This window comes from Meleagris gallopavo, chromosome 3, assembly GCF_905368555.1.
Source record: "Meleagris gallopavo chromosome 3, MGAL_WU_HG_1.1, whole genome shotgun sequence".
Taxonomy (NCBI): domain Eukaryota; kingdom Metazoa; phylum Chordata; class Aves; order Galliformes; family Phasianidae; genus Meleagris; species Meleagris gallopavo.
In genome coordinates, this window is record NC_139406.1 from 29,538,145 (window position 1) to 29,552,779 (window position 14,635).

Sequence of the window (14,635 nt, forward strand, 5' to 3'; positions counted from 1 at the left end):
CCTTTCCCAGTGTCCATGAGAGAAAGCTTTCTGTGGTGATTATTGCACCTTCTCACTTCAGGTATTCACTGTACATTCCCAAATTAGTAGCTAGGGACATCCCCGGTGCCTACAGCTGATGAGGAAAGAGAGATTCTCAAAGCACATAAGAAGAGCTCCACCACTGCCTGGTCTGAAAGACCTTTTTTCTTTTTCTCTTGACTGAAGATGATGAGCTGATTATTTTCTGGAGAGCTTAGACAAACTTCACTTCTGCACAAAGAAGAGTAAGAGAAATTCCACCTGAGAGAATGAGATCGATATGTAGTTTCATAAACATTTCCACACACTTAACACCTTCTTCACTCCCTGTTTCCTACTTTCTCAAGCAGTTTCTGGAAAGCTTGTTTTCTTTCTTTCTTTTTTTATTTTTAAGGAGAGCACATAAATATTTTTCTTCTAACAGAACTCTCCTGACTTAACACCTTCTTTTGCAGGCCCTGCGGAGATTTCTCAAAATGTCACTTTTTCAGACTGAAGAGATTTTGCTCACAGCTGAGTGCAGCTGTTGCCCAGAGGACTCAGAAATGCTGTCTGTAAGAGATTGTGTAAACAGTTACAGGTTGCATTGAATTGTGAATCTTATTATTTGATAAATAATTTTAAAATACGTAAAATACTTGAACACATAAACACAAGGGTTCAAATTAAAGCAGAGTTTTCAGACTTCATTGTACATTTCCTGCCTACTTGATTAAACAGTCTTTTCCTTGCTTTAGCGTTGGTTTTGTTTAGAATAGAAAGTTCCAAAAATCATAGCTTCTCTTTCTCCCCAGACCACTTAAAAAAAACCAACAGAAGATATTGGTTTAAAATAAAAAGACTTTTAAAAAATAGCATCACATTATCTTTTCATCTTCTTTCTTAATTTCCAGGCATTTAATGAGCCCTTCTCAGTTGGATAGGTGGCAAGTTCCCAAGTACGTTCTATGTTGGCTGAACTCCCAGGTGTCTGCCGTGTTAGGATTCACAAAGACTTAGTAAAGGCAAGATGGTGGATAGGAGGAATGGAACAAAGACAAGAATTTCCTAGGATGATATGGACTCCTTGTAGCCTAGAAACACATCCTACAGTTTTCACATGACAGAAGTTAGTGTTTCTCTAAACTGTTATGTGTTTAGGACAGTATCAGACATTTTAATTTTAGTACCTGCTAGTCTTTGAAAATATAGTGCATAAAGGTAAAAACAATTTTCAGAACCATACAGCTTTTGGGGAAATTTGATAGCAAATCTATCTAAACTTTGATTTTTTTTTTTTCCCAGGGATTTCTGAGTCTGGCTGGTAAAATGGATGAAGGCTGATAACATTAAGAAGTGCCTGGCTAGCTACTCTCATTTTTTCTTATGTCATTCAGGCATCTGAAAATGTTCACTATGTCATCGTAGAAAAATATGAAGGTCTAGTGGCCACAAAATAACACAGATGATCATTTGACATCCTTGCTATGCGATTTATGCCTCATCTGAGAAGATGAAACTATCAGATGTCTCACTCAGATGCGACTGCTTGTCAACAATCTGGCTGACTACGCCAATAAAAAATGTCTTGCTCCAACTTATAGGAGGGAGATGAGGTTCTTTTAATATCTGTATACCCGGCGTGAGATTAAGAAACAACGGTTCATATGTTAGTACAACCAGCTTATTATAAATCCTAATCAGGGAGACAGGGAAGGGAAGGAGGGCGATAGAAAAGATAAGAAAGAAGCAAGAATTGTGTAAAGCGGGGATAGTCACCATCAGGATCCAGCAGCGGTCCCGTTGCACGACGTTTCGATGGTCCGAGGCAGAAACAGCAGGGGAGAGAGCAGCAGCATGGCCGGCCTTGGGCAGCAAGCAGGTGGCAGGAAGAAGTCATGGAACTGATCCAGGAGGAAGCAGCAGGACTCAGGTAGCAGGCCCAGGAGAGTCCATCAGCATGCAGGAATTCCGTAGTGAGGAATCTGATGGCAGACACCTTTGTTCTTCTTCAGCATTGTGGTAGAGCGTAGAGCAAGTCCAGGACGGAGAGAGCGCAGAGCAAGTCTGGGAGGGAGAGAGGCAGGTCGTGAGGCTTCTCATGGCAGAAAGCTCTTCTTCTTCTTCATGAGGAATCTGTTGCCAGAAAACCTAAACCTCGTGATTGTAGGTTCCCATTTTATCCTTCTTCTTTTTCTACCTACGTGACATCCCTGAGTGCTTGAGCAAGAGTCATGTGAGTGCCCCCTGAGATGGCCATCTTTCTTGAGATAAGTCCATACAAAAGAACGTTCATGGCCATTAAGCTGCAGCTTATCTCTCTCTCGTTGCCCCTGGCCTTGTCCATCTGTGTCCCTCAGACAAAGGATTTCACAACCCTTGCCCAGGACTTGTTCATCTGTGTCCCCAGCAAGCTTTGAGACAATGATGTAAAATAATCTCTTACACGCATGTACGTCAAACTCCAATGAAGACTTGGAGTAGAAGAACAGCTGCAAGTGTAAGTAAGTGGACCCCATACTTAGAGCGCTAGTGACTTATATTAATGTACTGTCACTTCATTACTTAGTGTGTTCTAGAACGTACTTTTTTTAATATACATCAAAGAAAACAGATAGCAGCTTGTGAATAGAGAAGAGAAGCTACCGGACACTTGGCAGAGAGTCACCCTGCAACTCAGGTCCTTACAGTGGTTTTATAAATGATAATGCTTTGTTATATCTGTACTGCAAGTAAAACTGAATGAGAAGAAGACAGCACACCCCCTCCAAACTTGCTGCAGATATCTACATAATATTTCCAATGCTTAGAAAGGCACGCTAAAATGAACAGAAATGGTAGTGTTTTCATTGTGTTTTACTTTCTTCGTCGCTGATACTGTCAAACTTCCTTCCATTAATTGCATGCTCTCAGACCTGAGCACACCTCCTTCCTGCTGGGAGTTTGGCTCCCTGGACTTGAGGCCAGTTTTGCTCATAATGCTGCCTGCCTTAAACCAGTGGGAAAAGTTACAATGACAATTTGCCCTTCCTCCAGTCAGGATTTGCTCAGGGATACAAGCTCTTGTTCATGATCTCTGCCTATGTAGTTATGGTCCTGCACAATTTTTCTAATCTGTATGTTAGCTCAGACCATTTTCTGCACTGTGCAGATCTACTAGTCAGCATCTTTTTTATCTCAAACATGGGCAGCATTGCCTTCTGGACTACCAACACTTAACGGATGATGCTGATCAAAAAAGGGACTTGTCTAAAAAAAAATCTTATCTATATCCAGCACTGGCCTTTAGGTCATTAACAGACTTCTGACGTGCTGGTCTCCTATAACTGTCAGATGGGAACATGCCACGCGGAGAGACAATAATAACGGTGATAATTTACGAAGAGACAGAGATTGCACCATTTCCTCATGGGCTCAGAAGAAGCAACAGTGATCCACACTTCTATGAAGAAATTCAGGAAGACCTCTATATTATATAAAATATGGCAGCCAACTTCCTAGCAGAACAAATTGCTGGGGAAGTATCAAATTACTGCTTTCTACTATAGAAAGCCTCCAGTGTAACAGGCTCACATTTAAGCTGTCTGTCCTCACCAATTTAAGTTTCCTGTCAGCTGAGATATAAATGTTCAGTGCACTCTGTCTCCTTGTATCTCTCACTCTTCAACGGCATTGCTTTATTCTGAAATTATAAGGTCAAGTCTTGTGACTTGTAAAGTAAGCATTGAACCTACTTTATGGATTTTATTCCCATGAAGAATAAGAAAAATGCGTCATTCTAATCTGCCCTAGAATATCCTCACTCTTTGAACTTTCTCTCAGGAAGGGCTTCACTTGGAGCACCTGGGAAGTGTGCTGGAAAAGAATGGAGAACACTTCACATGGTCTCTGAATTAGGGCTGGGTTTGCCAGCACATACTCTTCCACTGGGGTTGAGGAATTACTTTTTTCCTCAAAACATGCAACTTTGCATTGAACAACAAAAATGCCCCTCTGTCATAAGATAACTATTGTGACAGTTTTACAGTACCCCATAATGCTTCTTGAAAGAATAGAAGACATACTCTGAAGAATGTATTTTAGGTACAACGAGCCTAAAAAAAAAACTATAAAAGATAAATGATGAGGAGAGCATTTCTCTACTTCATTTTGTCTTGAACTGAATGTTTATGATCCACTCGTGACAAAAACTGCATTTCCATGTTAAATGCAAACACTGTCTGGCCTCCATATGCCTTTTAGTCTGGAGAGAATTTTTTCTTTGCATGGAATGAAAGGAGCAATCTAAAATGTCAACTTGCTAAGCAGCATGAAAGAGATCACCATCTGCACTATTTTGACACATCTCTATCTATGCTAAATTAGCTCTGGTTGACGAAATCACAGTTCTCCTTTTGTACTATAGTTTATTAGTGTTTCCCTGTCTGCAGCATGTGTAGGACAGGACTGGATCTTCTTCTAAAAAACAGGAAGAGTTCAAAAAACGGTTATAGTTTTGACCATCAATGTTATTTCATTATTAACTTGGCCTTGCCTGATTTTTACAGCCGCGGTGCTGAGCTTGATTCTTTTGTCATCCTTCTTTATTTACTTCTCCAACAGTAGTAAGTCATTGCCAGAAATTACATATGCTGGGCAGATGCGGAATCCAGATATTATTGTGAGTTTTATTTCTCTGAGATTGAGATCTGATTTTACCTTTTCCTCCTTTCCTTGTTTGTCTGAAAGCCCTTTAATACCCTTTTTGGGTGGTATCACTACTTCATAACAGTAATGTCATGCAAAGTGCCAGCTTCTGGGATCAAGCAGAAAAAAATCTAAAAGCTGTGACTTGAGACCATCTCTAAAAAAATAGATGTAGAACTGGAGTCTCTCCTCAAAGGCCTCAGAAGCAGCCATTTTGGGGACTGCCTTCGTTCACATTGTAATCAAGAAAGAACTTCACTGCTAACTTTTTTCAGAAACAAGATCATCTTTTTACAATCTTAGGAATTTGGAGAAAGAGGTTTTTTTTCTGATTTAAATAAACTTCAGAAGAGCTTATGAAGGATGGACATAGAGCAATTTAACCCTCAATCTTTGTAATCTATTCTTTCCTTATGGGCTCTGAAACAGCTTAACCAGCACACATTAATATTCCATCATAAATCATTTATGTTTGTAGTGCAAGACAATCATCACCATGCAACAGAAACAAATAATTATCTTCCATAATATCCTTGAGGGCACCTGAGACAATAAACTGTCTTATCTGATTCAGGATTTGTATGTTCTTACAAACAGCTTACTTGCTGTTTGCTAAGTAATAGGGTTTACTTATTGTTCACTGATGTAGCTCATCCCAAGATAATTTGTTCCCACCCTTACTCCTCTCTGAATTCTGACAACACTGTCACAAGGTGCAGTTCTGCAATGATTTCTAAGTAAGTCCTATTGATTTTGACAGAGCTATTTATGCTTATGCTGAGCACATATTCGAATATCCTGCTAAGTTAAGACTTTAAAGATCACTACATCACCAATTGCCATATTTTTATTCTTGCATTAAATTTAAAAAAAAAAAAAAAGGAAAAAAAGAGAAGAAAAGAAACCTCTTAAATCTGGTATCTGAGCATGATTTTTAAAACAGGCATCTGGGACAACTTCTTTTATAAATGTGTCATTAGGCAATTCAGTGACTGGACTTATCCAACTTTAATAGCTTTATTCAGTTGGCATGACAAGCCACACATTACTCTGTACTTCAGTGCTGCTGACTGAATTTCATAAATCATTCCTCACTATTGTCTAAATGATAAATGACTCATCTCCAGGATGATGTTCTGAAGCAGAAGTGAGAAGCTGGACTCTCTCACTGTATCCAGGTGGATCTGGAAAAAATTACTGACAGGCACACCTGGAAAGAGGTTATCCAGAGAGCTGTGAGGAGTGACAAATACAAATGTTTCATTGATTAATCCTTCCTGTACAATCAGATAAGTATGCATAAACTATTTGAATAACAGTACTCTGAAAATGGTTGTTACTGGCAACACCTGTCTATGTTTACAAAATAATAAGAGCTTAATTTCTTGTTTATCTTTAAAAAAAAAAAAAAAGAGGTAAATTTTATTGAACTTGCCTTATAAAGAGGAAATCCAAGATGCAGAGAGGTTGATATGTAGACAAAAGAGATGTGGGACTTCCTGGTTCCCTGTACAATCATTAAACATTGAAACAAAATCCCCTGTGCTCACAAATCCCCATTGTGGCAATTAAAGTAGAACAGCAGATACCTCTAGGAAGCAAGTGAGGCTTACTCTCCTACTTTCATTTCTTTCCCAAAGGACAAAAAATCCCAAAATAATGGTATGGTAAAATCTTCTGTTTCCTAAGAAGGCAATCATTTCTGGGTTCTTTAGCTTCCTGTAGCTGCCAGTTTTCCCCTTGGTTTAGTACAAAGGACTTTATCCCAAAACCAATTACAATTTGTTTTGCTTTATATAAATTAGCTAAGATAGTTGTCATAAAGCTTGATTTTTGGGTCTGGTAATGAGATTGAGTAATCAGTCTCAAGAGCAAAGCTATCAAACTTCTCATTACAAAGTCTTTTTAATGAATAATTTACTTTTTATCTCCCTTTTTTTTTCATTTTCACAGAAACAAGCTTAATACGAACGTTAAACATACATTTAATCATTTCACCCTCCATTTTTCCTCCATAAACAATAAATCTGTGCCTATCATCTTGACTGTCTTCCTTTACTTTCACATGTTTCTCTGCTGTGGTAGGAATTTCTTAACACTTCTATGTCTTCAGAAAAATATAAAAGAAGATCTGATAACTCTTTTAGTAAGTTTTATAGTCCCTACCCAAAAAAAAACATCAAACAAACAAAACCCAACTGCCTGACAAGATATGAATGAAAAAGCAGTATGATGTGTGTTCAGCCCTGAAATGTGGATGCCCTGTCTCTGGAGGTGTTCAAGGCCAGGTAGGATGGGGCACTGGGCAGCCTGGTCTAGTATAAAATATGGAGGTTGGAGACTCATGATCCTTGAGGTCCCTTCCAACCCCTGTGATTCTGTGGTGTCCATTTTTTACAAGAAAAGATTTGTGTGAGATGAGCTATTGTCAAACTTATGGTTCAGATTTCCTCGAATTTTGTGATGTTTGAAATACAGAACCAGATCTGATCCATACAGTTCAAACTAAATAAAATAAATACAGGTGAAGTCCAGGGACCTTACAGAAATGAGTGAAAGTTTTTTTTTATGTGCTCCAAAGCAGAAAGAATTTCACTCCAAACTGCCCTTGGAATCGTTGAGTCTTGTTGTATTAAAGGTACATAAAAATGTAACTCTGCATGACTGTGGATTGGTCTGCAATCAGAGAAATAGATTAAGGATGAAAGGTCCTATTAACTTTGCCATTAAAGTCCAAAGAAAATGTATGTGGATTACATCTGTTATACTCAGGCTTTTCTAGATGAATGAACATCAGGATTAAATAAGGCTAAATTTCAGAAAGGTAAATGTATATGTGATGGCAGGAACACCTTTACTCACATATTTTCATTTCTAAAAAGGATTTTGGAGTTTCAGAAGGATCATCAGGCAGTATCCCGTAAGGACAAACTGAAAACTCATATAACTGAATTATTAGAATGCATTAGCAGTTATTTATCGCTATTCCTGTTAGGAATTCACAGCAAAACAATTCTGATTACAGCATGTAGTACAAAAATCCGTGGAAAAATGTGGCAAGAACAGTCTAGAAATCAAAACAAATTGCGTCTGGCCTTTGGTGCAAATAACTTAGTCTGTAGTCTTCTTTCTTTCTTGTAAATAATAAATGTATTTCTAACACTTGTAGCATTTGGATTCCTGTAGAGCAGTAACAGCAAGCCATGTGTGACTCCAATAAGACATGATAATATTCTGTCAGCTCATCAGTTGGACCTTTATACTGGAAATACCTGGCTCAGTCATTGTGTGAGAAATCGTGCCAAGGCATGAAAATTATGTGATTCTTTTAAAGACAAAAGTTGTTTAAAATGGCTTATGGGCCAAATTCCTGCACTAAACCATCCAAGAATAATTATAATACACTGGAGCTATTGGAAGGCAGATAAGCTGAAAGCATGTTTATTTTTAAATGGTATACTATATAAAGAGCATTACACGTCTCAGTAATATTGACACATTTGTGTTTATTTTGAGTAATTCCTTTTGCAAATTGCTATGTAAATGCTAATCACTGTGATGTTTTGAAATCAGTCAGAGCCAGTGAACCTGACAGAGAGCTTAAAGCTGTCTGAGTATACAATTAACAGCATTTTGTGATAGCGTGACTTTAGTGCATGTCAGCTGGCTGTGACTGGCTTCAGCCAGAGCCTTTTCAGGAACATGTTGATTTTCCTATTTACCTAGCTTAACATGACTGTGAAAAACTGGTATTAATGCAATGCAGAACTCCAGATGTTGTAAGCAGCATGGGACAGCACACTGATTCAGTCAGTGTGCTGATGTGCATCTATGTCACAGGGTGATCTCTATTTAAAAGGCCAAAAAAGGACTTTATCTGTCCAGCTCTAACTGATTGGGTAGTTCTTGCTAACAGTGGAAAAAACAAGGAAGAATTGATGCTTACTACATGAGAGGTCTTACCTGAAAATTCTCCTAAATAAGACATGAACTATGTCTGCTGATAGTCTCCTGTGCTGAGAGAACCAAAGAAGCAAGATAAACTGCTAACAACTTTCCATCCTTGTAATAAGTTCTGGGGGAGAAGTTAGAAAGCAACAATAACCCATGTGGTGAACGTGGATTGCCTCTATCTATGGTGAAAGCCAAAGAGAGAGCCCTGAAGCTCTGTGATCAGTGCAGCCACTGTGGCTTATGACAGTGGTCAAAAAGAAAGTAGTGGTGAATGGAAGGGGATTTACAGACATTCAATACGAGTAGAAGACTGAGCCCACAGTAGAACCATGAGGCTTGGAAGCAAAACTGACAGACAGGACTTGGACAACAACCCTCGTGAACCTGTGAATTTAATTTTTTTTATGCTCAGAATGGTGTTCTAGTGTGGGTCTCTGAATCTCCCTTTGAATGTATGTCAGATGTCTGTAATTTCCTCAGCTTGCGTTGCCTCCTAAACCAAAGCCTGAGTTTAAATCAAATGATTCTATGATTCAATCACCTTGTGTTGCTGTGGTTGGTGCCTGCTTCCTCAGGAAAACAGATATCTAAGAATTGCTCTGCCTCCCTCTTTTTTAGGATTTAAAGAAGTTGTTGCCTATTTGTCTCCAGAATGTATCCACCTGGGCTAATTTTCACCATTCATATTAATTTATTTATCAATATTGCTGTCTTCAGCTATTTTCCTCTGCAGATAATTGCCACATCAGTTTTATTACAGAGAGGTAACTGTTGCAACACCGATTTTATACCTTTGCCTTTTTAAATTTCCTGGATCTACAGTCAATCAATCACTCACTTCTTAAGATGAGATTCTATTCCTCAAATTTGATGCCTCGGATCATTTTAAGCTTTGTGATAAAATGCTGTTGTTCAAAACTTGCCAGTATGTGTTTAGTCTTGATAAACAGACAGTGTGATTCGTAGAATGGACTTTTTTTATTATTGTTCTTTAAATATTGAAGAAACACTGGTCACAAAATATATATACAGCTAAAATTGTCTGTTCTTCCACACTTGGAAATTAGTTCTTTTTTGTTTGTACGTTCTTATGCTGAAACAAAATTAACAGGGAGTGGAAAAATATGTTGTTGAGGTTTTCGTTGTTACTGTTGTTTAAAAAAAGGACAATGGGACAAACCAAAATTTCTTTGCACGGCTATCAATTGTGCATTTCACATAAGAAACCAGAGCAGGCTATGGCATCCATTCTTCTATACAGGTAAAAGCAAATTCATCTGTGAGCAGTGTGATTCAGGAGAGTACATTCTGTCATTACTCTGTGCATCAATTTGCCTTTGACAAAGATGAAATGTGCTCATTGAAAGTAGAGCACACAGGACAGAATTGCGTCGGATAAATAATAGTTCTTTCTCGCATCCATGTAGTCTCAGTGAGATTAATGGAAATGGCACATAAGCAAATGATAGACTATTTTGACTACAGCAACACAGAGAGGAATGTCTTGTGAATGAGAGAGGGTTTAACTCTCCTAGACAAAACACACAAAAGCAGTCAGCATTTTTAAGGTACGCATAATATTTTTCTTGTTTATTTATAATTGTGACATTTTTCTTTTTTTGCTTTTCCAGAGGAAAATCTAGCTTGGGATATTTACAAGAATGATTACTCAGTATATGCTGTTACCAAATGATTTACTCACATTTTCAGCTGCTAAGTAATACAGAGTTTGTTTATCAATAATAAAATAATTTCCCTGGTGATAGGAACCCTGCAAAAGCTCTTTGTATCACACTTTTTAGCCACTCAGGTATGCAAAGCCTTGGGATTGAGGACAGGATTTCTCTCTCAAGTTGACTGGTCTGGAATAACCGTAGAGTATGCTCTGTGTCTCCAGGCTTCAAGTTGGCAGATATATTTGCAGTGTACTTCACAACAAGCTTGAGTGCTAGCAGTAGCAAGACGGGTGCAAATGTGAGCATCTAAAATGATGTTACTGTTCAGGAATGAACTAGAGGTCTTGGGCAATCTTGGCAGTAGCCTTTCTCTTTAAATGGAAGAGGTCATATTCTGAGATGATAAATAACTGCAGTTGCTAAAGGGACTGAGTGGCTTAATTAAAATAGCTTAGAGTCTAAACTATAAATGAGATGGAATGGGTCTGCCAGGTGGTTTGTGCAGTGTGAGTTATTTAGGTTACAAAGGTTTAGTATCATTTCAGTTTTTATGGAAAAAAACTGCTGTACCGGATCCATATTGACCAGGATTTGCCAGTCTGGAAAAGCGATGACAGACTGGTGATAGTGTAAGTCTGTAAGCATTAGTGAAAATGGAGAAAGTGAGTAGGAAGTGATTATTTATGGTTTCTCGGCATTAAAAAAAAATAAATAAATAGGAGGAATTAACTGAAATTATCAGCAACTTACAAAAAGAAGCAATTTTTAACAGACAGAAAACTGAAACTGTGGAATCTGTTGTTATAGGATAATTGTGGATAACAAAGAAAACCTGTATTTAGAAGGGAATTACACAAATTCAAGAATGAAAATCCATCAAACACAATGATTTAACTTCAGATTGAGGAAGGAAACATTTTGTTACCAAACTACCACTTACATACACTATTTTAATACTGGAAATATATTTTCTATTTGTTGCTAAAACATAGCTGCTTATAAAACTGCTTCAGAATGTGTTCTAGGCATTTTGTATCTATTTCAATAGATTGCTGTTTTTAATTTTATTTGAAAGTATTTGCCACAAAGCAAAGAAATGGGGTGATACAGATGTCAGGGAAATGTCTTAGTGTACCGTTCCTAACTGTAGCAGGAAAAGCAATGCCTGAATGATAATCCACGCAGATGTTGACAGAGAAGGAGAGGAGATACAGACACAGTCAGAAAAAAAGAATCTCTGAAGACAATGATAAAAGTCTATGTCGTGATAGAGTCCTGATCTCAGCCTGTTGGCCTTTAAACCTTTCACACTGTAGCTAATCATTAGTAAACAGATTGCTCAGAAAAGGCTAAGGAACACGACAAGAAGAGGGCTGAGGAAGCCAGAACACAATGATTAATGATGTTCTGCAGACATGCACAAGAAAATTCAGTCCATGTTCACGGCATCAAGATCTCCTGCAGTCTAACAATGATTCCTTAATTGTTGTCTTGGCATATGGCACATAACTGTTTTTCTAAAAATCATTTTATATAAAAATTCCTGGTAAACCTCTTACCCAGACAAGTGTGAGCTTAGCAGTGAAGCTTGCCTTGAATGAAATGGCTGAAGAAAGGATAGAAGAGAAGGGTCAATCTGGAACAAAGACAGAGGCAAGCAGGAAGGGTAAAGCCAGAAATGGTGGGGCATAAGATGTTCTCCTAATCTCTAACAAGTAGAATGATGATATTGAATTCTCTGCTATCAATTCACAGCCCTGTTACAGTCAGGTCTGTGTCAAGGTCTACTTTGCTTCCCCGGAGTTGGGAGAAAGCATATAAATCTTAATCTTATATTTACATCAACCCTTCCCAAAAACATTAAAAAAACCCTTTCACTTCTGCTGTCCTTTTGACAGTCACATACTACTGAGCCTATTGATAGCTGATGTTTCTTGCAGAAAAAGAACTTTTCATTATTTTCCTGTTACATTCTTTGACATCATGGCTACCTCCCTAGAATGTTAGGTGTTTCCTTTTGGAGGAATAAATTGCTGGGTTAACATATGGCCCTCAGACTGGGACCCATTTTTATCTTTCACTTGTCTAGCTCTTGGAGTGCCCGCCATAGCAAGGTGCAATTTCAGTAAGACATTTAACATAGAAAGCCCTAAAACATTATGAAAACAATCTAGATGCAAAATAGTTGGTAACTTATGCTTTTAGCTGGATGGTTATTTATTCATATCTTCAGCTGTTACAGTCCTAGTTGAAGAATAAAGATGCTCTTGATTCTCTTTTGGGTTATTTTACCCAGGACAACTTTGGTGCTCCATGTTCTAACATCCCACCCTGAGAGCTTTTCTCTAGAATACTTTTTTCCTTTCTTAAAATGTAATTTTGCACTGTTTGCTCAAGACACAGAGGTAATCAGAGACCTTAAGCTCTGTCGCAGACACAGCAGTTGTTCTGCTGGAATTGGGTGGGGGAAACAAGGCGATGGTGCAGCTCTACCAGACAGTGTCAGCAAATGCTCATCTTAGAGGATATTATTAATGAAAAGGCTGTAACCTTTGCTGTAACCCTAGGAAAGCTGTAACCCTAGCAAAGCTGTAACCACAGGTTGCTGCAGGAAACAGAGATGGTCTGTCAGTACAATCTCAGGGAATTTCTCAATTCTCTGCTTCTCCAAGGTGGATGCTTTGTTTTGGCACCTGCTTTTCTCTTGGACTGGATGGGACTTCTGGATTGACTTTCCAGGCATGCTGCAAGATCTGCCTAAGCCTTGGGAGGGCCGTGGTAAGGTCTGGAATTTGCTATTGAAGATAATTACAGTTTGAGATTGATTTCATCTCACGCTTATTGGTCTGTGAGAGAACAGAGCAGATGGGTTTTTTCTTTGCTGTTTTTCTATAGTAGTTGAAAAGCACTTACAGCCCAGAAAATATCCATTTTTTATTAATGGAAAAAGGTAAATAATTGATAAAAAGACAAAATTTACAATCTATAAAGGAGCTTTTGCAGAACAAAGTGAAATACCAACCAGTCTTGCTAGAGAGACCAACTTTTCATTCAGCGCTCCTACTGAAAATAATATCCAGTGGACAGATCTTACTTATCAAATGATAACTCACAGCTGCAATCAGAGATTCTACCTGGTTAGAAAAAAGGATGCATAAAGCATTTAACTAAAGCATGCATCAGAAACTCTCATTTACCACACACACACACACAGAGTAAAAAGCAGTCATTAAACAAACAAGAGTAGGAATGGGAAGATTTATTCTGGAGACCATTGAAAGCCTAACAGGAAAGCAGATTTTATTCTTATCAGCTGGGAAAACAATTGGAAAATATAATTTTGTTTTGCCTGGCTTACAATCCATTCTCTTTCTTTTCATTTTTAAGATGATACCAGCTCTGACTTCTGTGCAGATCTTTCATTTGTTTCACAGTCTATTTCTTTCAGAAACCCTTTTACTGGCAGCTACCTTTACATCATTTTTAATTTCAAAGTTGGTGCTTAAAATCCATTCTGTGGCATCAGTACAATTTGTGGTATGTTGACTTCTTTGTGGCTTTTAATATTTTACAGTTCAAAGAGATAATATGGAGCTAAATGAATCTTTTTACAGCAGTCTGGAAGATTTACATAGTGTGCAATGTGAACTCTGACAATATATGTACTGCAATACTAAGTCTATATGGTAAGCCCAGAGCATAATTTAGTTTGCAATCAAGACCAAAGATAATTAAAAAAAAAAAAAAAAAAGTGAAGGTTGATTGTTAATTTGATCCTTTGGATAGTATTTCTTAGATCATGTATAATGCAACTGCAAAATAGAAAAGATAATCACTTGAACCTAAGGGCTAATTTGAAGTTTGTGCCTTCTTCCTTGCAAGGCATGGGCATTAACAAAAGCAAAAGCAGAACCAGTGCTCCTCAACACGCTGTTCATTGCACCATATAAGGCAACACACACCTATTCACATCCAGACGAGGATAAAAATCTTCAGGGTAGAGAAAGCTCTCGTAAGGTTGATGGAATTCCATTTTGTCTAAAATCTGGTGGGGGAAGATATACATTTAAGATTTACACTTGCCAGTGAGGGACTGAGCACTGATAGCAGTGAGACCAGCAGTCCATGCTCCATTGCCTGTATGATTCCCACCCCAAGCAGAAAATTTGTATGAGAACGGTCAATTTCCAGTACTAAAAGAAAAGGTCAAAGTTTGAGAGTAGAGAGGACATTCTCATATTTTTCATGCTGAATGTGAGATGACCCTTAGGATTTTTTTTAGGAATTTTTAGCAGAGCTTTTTAAGCTCTGTTCTTGAA